The sequence below is a fragment of the Neovison vison genome, chromosome 6 (genome assembly GCF_020171115.1).
Source record: "Neovison vison isolate M4711 chromosome 6, ASM_NN_V1, whole genome shotgun sequence".
In the NCBI taxonomy this organism is placed as follows: domain Eukaryota; kingdom Metazoa; phylum Chordata; class Mammalia; order Carnivora; family Mustelidae; genus Neogale; species Neogale vison.
Genome location: NC_058096.1, coordinates 206976161 through 206982256, shown reverse-complemented (window position 1 = coordinate 206982256; position 6096 = coordinate 206976161). Strand labels below are relative to the sequence as shown.

The following is a 6096-nucleotide window of genomic DNA, read 5'->3' as shown; positions in this document are numbered from 1 at the left end:
AAACTCCACCTGCCACCCAGGAGAAAACCTGCCCCCCCGAAAGTTCCCCTCAGCTGGGGCCCTCACGGGAGCCACGTGTCCCTGGCTCGAGTTCACAGATGGCTGCCACACACATCTAGCAAGAAAGTGCTCTAAACACAGGTGCGAGAATGGCCTGAATTGCTGCACAATGCTGGCCAAATCTCATGAGCTTTCTGTCCAAATCAATGTCGATTTTGGCAGAAAGCTCGTGAGAACTGGCCGGAATCCCCCAGCGAACTCCCTTCTGACTACACCGACCTTCAGGGGAGCCACCTGAGCCTGGGCTGAGGTCCTGAGTGCTCATGGCTCAAACCCTGCGAGAATGTGCTCTAAAAGCCAGGCTCACACGTGGCCAAACACTCCCTGTAATCACCCCCCTGGGGTGCCGATCTCAGCGCTGGCAGATCCGGCCTGCCATGCCCCTAGGCCCTAACCTCAACCCTAGGTTGGGTTTTCAGGCTTCCGTCCCCAAGGGCCTGTCCCGCAAGCCCGCCAGTTTGGGGAACCCAGAGCCACAGGAGTCTGCCTGCCACCCAGATGGAAACTGTGCTGGTTGGAGCTGATCAGAACCCTCAGACTGGGAGAAAACTGCATGACTCCCTGAGGCAACCCCCAAATTCGGCAGTCCCCCTTGGCCATCAACCCTTGGCCTGACTCCCTGAGGCAACCCCCAAATTCGGCAGTCCCCCTTGGCCATCAACCCTTGGCCTGACATACCATGTGACCCCGTCCTCAACTCAGATCCCTAGGGATCCCACTCAGGGGAGGTGGGATCGGGCCTGCCATGCCCCTAGGCCCTAACATGAACTCTAGGTTGGGTTTCCAGGCTTGTGTCCCAAGAGGTCCGGCCTCCAAGCCCTCCAGATGGGGGACCCCTGGAACCACACCCCAGGACTCCACCTGCCATCCAGGAGGAAACAGTGTCAATGTCGAGTTGGGCAGGAAGCTCATGAGAATTCGCTGGCGATGTGCAGCGATTCAGGCCACAGTCGTGCCTGCTGTTCAAGGTGCTTCTCGCTAGTAAGAAAAGAACTACACACAGTATGTTAAATAGCAATACGTTTAAGGGGGAGAATATAAGGCATAAGCTAGGGATATGAGTCGTTGGGGGTACAAATTTTACACGAGGCTTGTGAAGAAAACCTTGGAGAAGGTGGGGAAGCCAGCCATTGCTTTGGGAAGACCGTTCCATGCCAACCATGGGGCAAGGACAAAGGCACTGAGAGCTTGTATTATGTCCGCTGTGTCACACAGCACTCTTCGGTGCCTCAGGATCTTTGCACGTTTTTTTTTGGTTTTCTCTCTCTCTCTCTGCTGGGACTGTTTCTCCACTCCACTCTCACATTGCATATTAACTCCTGTCCTTTAGGTTTCAGTTCGAGGGTCACCAATTATAGAGGTTTCCTGGTCAGACACTGTTGTCCACCCTCCCAATAGCCATTCTCTGCTTCTTGCCTGCTAGCACAACACATTTTTTTTGGGTGGACAGCTTCCCTTTTCCCAGTCCCAGGGGATGAGCCTGTACTGGGTGGTTGCTGTCATTGGTGGTGGTGATGATGGTCGTGGTTATGGTTGTTTTAATCCCAAGCTACCAATGGCACTTAGTTTTTTCTTTTCAATATCCTGTTCTGGAGCTTTCTTGACCCCTTTTGCCTGGAAGCCAAAGAGACAGGCATTGGCATGTGCCATGGGAAGACAGGCCAATGCCCTGAAGTTCTTTGTAATGACTCTGACGTTCTCTTTCTTACAGACATTCCGTATGGGTATGATCGATCTTGTCATGCGGGAAGCCAGTTTGAGTTCTTCAACAGAGCGGTCTCCTTCTTTGGGGGGCAAGAGCTTCCTGGGGAAGAGGATGAGCCTTGAGTGTCACTCCCTCAGTCGCTGCCTATTGGCCTGAAGGGACTCCATGCACTTCTTCTGTCTTCTTGGATCCACTGAGATCCCAATGGTCCAGGCCACCTTCTTGTGAATGCCAGCCTCTTTGTAACTCTTCTAAGCTGAAGCCTTTGCCAGCTTGCATTTTGGTGTGATAGCTCACCGTAGGGCACCTCACCATGGGCCGGATTGGTGGATAGGACGTGGGATGTGGGGCTCCAGGCTATGCCCACACTTGCCCAGCATTGCCTCTGCGGATCTTCTGCTATGGCTGGTTGAACCATGTGGCCATGTGCAGCTGTCAGTCCTTGTGGAAGCCAGCCTTCAGGATCATTCCATTCTGGCTTGGTGCCATGGCTGCTGCCTGTGGGCCTGGGGGCATGGGAGAAGGAAACTTTTCAGATCCTGGGCTCTAGTTGGGCGTCCCCAGAGCCCAGGCCATGACCCTGTCCTCTCTGCAGCCCACCCGGAGCAGCTCTGGAATGCTGCCTGCTGCTAATGGTGCCTGGATCCAACATACTCCTAGCCTTCATTGTTTTAAGACTATCATGGCAATCCCATGATATTATCCCATAATTTTCCCTGATAAAAAAGGACCAGCAGGTTAGTATCCAAAATCTACAAAGAATTTATCAAAGTCAACACTCAAAAAACAAATAACCCAGTTAAATAATGGGAAGAAGACATGAATAGACACTTTTCCAAAGAAGACATCCAGATGGCTAACAGACACATGAAAAGAAGTTCAACATCACTCATCATCAGGGAAATACAAACCAAAACTACAATGAGATACCATCTCACACCAGTCAGGTAGGCTAAAATTAATAATACAAGAAACAAGAGGTGTTGGTGAAGATGTGGAGAAAGGGGAACCCTCTTGTACTATTGGTGGAAATGCAAACTGGTGCAGCCACTCTGGAGAAAAGTATGGAAGTTCCTCAAAGTGTTAAAAATAGAATTATCCTAGGATCCAGCAATTGCACTACTAGGTATTTACCCAAAGTATACAAAAATACAGATTCCAAGGGATACATGCACACTGATATTCATAGCAGCATTGTCAACAATAGCCAAACTACGGAGAAAGCCCAAAATGTCCATTGACCAATAAATGGATAAAGAAGATATGGGGGTGCCTGGGTGGCTGAGTAGGTTAAAGCCTCTGCCTTCAGTTCAGGTCATCATCCCAGGGTCCTGGGATCAAGTCCCACATTGGGATTCTTGCTTGGCAGGGAGCCTGCTTCTCCCTCTGCCTGCTGCTCCCTTGCTTGTACTTGCTCTCTCCATCAAAATAATAAAATCCTTAAAGTGAAAAAAAAAAGGAGCAGCAGGGAGAAGACCTCCCTGGTTGAGTTAGTTTAGGATGCCTGGAGTTTTGGCCGCCATCTAGGAACCAAGTGGGAAAACTGATCTAACCATACTCCCGCCTACACCCCTACCTCTTAGGTGAGTTAATGTCCTCCCAGTTATGCCATCTGTGGTTGGTGTTTGATTACTTCCAGCCAAAGGCCCTACTGATCTAAAGCTACTCTTCCTAACTACTTAATTTAAAGTTATGTCTCCCCCCTGCCTACAGCTGGTACTCTCTCTGCCTGTTATCTTTTTATTTTTATTTTTTAAAAGGTTTTATTTATTTATTTGACAGACAGAGATCACAAGTAGGCAGAGAGGCAGGCAGAGAGAGAGGAGGAAGCAGGATCCCTGCTGAGCAGAGAGCCCAAAGTGGGGCTCGATCTCAGCACCCTGGGATCATGACCTGAGCTGAAGGCAGAGGCTTAACCCACTGAGCCACCCAGGTACCTCATCTTTTTTTTTTTTAATGACATATAAAAAACAACTGGATATGGATGTGTATATATATACGTGTGTGTGTGTGTGTGTGTGTGTGTGTGTGTACCCTGTATATGTCATTCTTTTGTTTCTTTCTCAAGGCATATAAGTTCCTTGAATATGGGACTTTTCTGTCTTGTTCACCCTTGTACTCCAGCACCAAGCATCCCGTCTGGCACAATTTGAGTCTGCTGAATAAATGAAAAACTGAAGAAATAGGGGCACGTGGGTGGCTCAGATGGTTGAGCATCTGTCTTCAGCTCAGGTCGTGATCTCCAGGTCCTGGGATCAAACCCCACATCGGGCTCCCAGCTCAGTGGGTGGCCTGCTTCTCCCTCTCCCTCTGCCCTTCCCCCTGCTTGTGCTCTCTCTGTTTCTGTCTCTCTCTCTCAAATGAATAAATAAAATCTTTTAAAAAAAGAAAGAAGAATGAGAAAAACTGAAAGAACGATGGAATGGATGAACAAACATATCAGTATGTCCCAATAACTGAATACTTCTTGAGGATAGTGTACGTGTCTTACATCCTCAAAATATAAAACACATTCCTGACATTTACCCCACATGAAGACATAGTTGTTAAATTGGTGAATGCTATCCAGCCGAGTCTCAGACTACCAATAGTGTCTCTGCGTTATAAAGGGTTCTGCCCTCAGCAAAGAGTAGAAGGGAAGATTTAAAAACAGGAAAGTGAGAAAAGCACAATTTATAGACCAACTTTTGTTCCATTGCAGCTGTTTTCCTTTATTCCATTTGGATGTACATATTCATGAACTTGAAGTAAGTCATACAACTTTAGGTAATTGAAGTATAATATACTAGTACACCCAATAAAAATTTATTTGTTCTTGTGCATAATTTCTTATTCTTCATTTCAGTACCTTCCTCATTTTATGTAAGGATTTTAAACTCTATGTATATAAGTACTATGTTGTTTCTTTTTATTTTATTTATTTATTTAAAGATTTGTTTATTTATTTGACAGAGAGCACAAGTAGGCAGAGAGGCCGACAGAGAGAGAGGAAAAGAAGGAGGCTCCCTGCTTAGCACAGAGCCCGATGCGGGGATCCATCTCAGGATCCTGGGATCATGACCTGAGCCGAAGTCAGAGGCTTAACCCACTGAGCCACCCAGGCTCCCCTATGTTGTTTCTTTTTAATGTAGTGTTTTTTTTTTTTTTTAATTTTAAGTAGGCTCTATGCCCAATGTGGGGCTTGAACTCAGGACCATAAGGTCAAGAGTGGCAAGCTCTATTGACTGAGCCAGCCAGGCACCCCTCTAAGTACTATCCTTTTTTTAAAAAAAAGAAAAGGGGCACCTGGGTGGCCCAGTCAGTTAAGTGTCTGCCTTCAGCTCAGGTCATGATCTTGAGGTCCTGGGATCGGGCCCCATGTGGGGCACCTTGCGCAGAGGGGAGTCTGCTTTTCCCACTCCCTCTGTCCTCCACCCAACCCTGCTCTTGATCGATCTCTCTCTCTCAAATAAATAAAATCTTTAAAAAATTTTTTTTTAATTTTTAAAAAATTGAAAGAAGAAAAAAAATGCTACAAAGGAAGTAAAAGAAACATATACCTCTCTCCCAGGATTTTAAGATTTATAAAGTGATCTAAGCTAGCTTTATTCTTAATTTCAAAGAAACACACAAAACCAACTAAGGTCTAATAGTGAGTCATCTGTTGTTAACAGTACAAACTTGGGATGAACAGACTCAAGGCTTCACCACTAAAAATCTCAGTAGCCTTCAGCAAGTTACTTAACCCTGCTTTGAGCCTCAGTTTCCTCATTTGTAAAACAGAGACACTAATAATAGTGTCTAATAGACACTAATAATTAGAATTACTTGGAAGATAAATGACATAACACATGTACAGTACGTGGTGATGGACCTATAGTAAGAGCTCCAAAAGGTGAACTCTATTATTTTCATGCAAATTTAAGTTTTTATTATTATTCAAATCTCTTCTCCAATTTAACATATTTTTTCTTTATATTTACCTGCAACTCTACTTAGCTAAGAAATTACTATTGAGATGAATTATCTGTGATTAGCCACAATCTAACTACATTTTTGTCATGTGATCCCTCAAAAATAACTTAAATAGTTCTCTAATTACTGATCTCATGAAAACAAAAATAATAAACTGTAGATGAATTTCTCTTTCCCCAATATTTATGGGAGGAAGCCAATAGCACCAGGGACAAGTGAGGAGGTAGCCAGTGCAATTAAGCTCCAGGATGTCAGTGTACCCAAAGATTGGTTACTTAAAGGAGGATTGAGCAAATAGGTAAATATACTGAGGGAAATGAGAGCCAGGTTTCCCACAATGTGGCCTGGGGAAGGCTAGAATGAGGCTTGTGGAGATT

At 45.6% G+C, this 6096-nt stretch overlaps 1 pseudogene; it reads right to left on the bottom strand.

The window, feature by feature from the left end:
* Positions 1-1067: 1067 nt before the first annotated feature.
* On the bottom strand, positions 1068-2269 carry LOC122909471 (annotated as a pseudogene).
* Positions 2270-6096: the final 3827 nt, after the last annotated feature.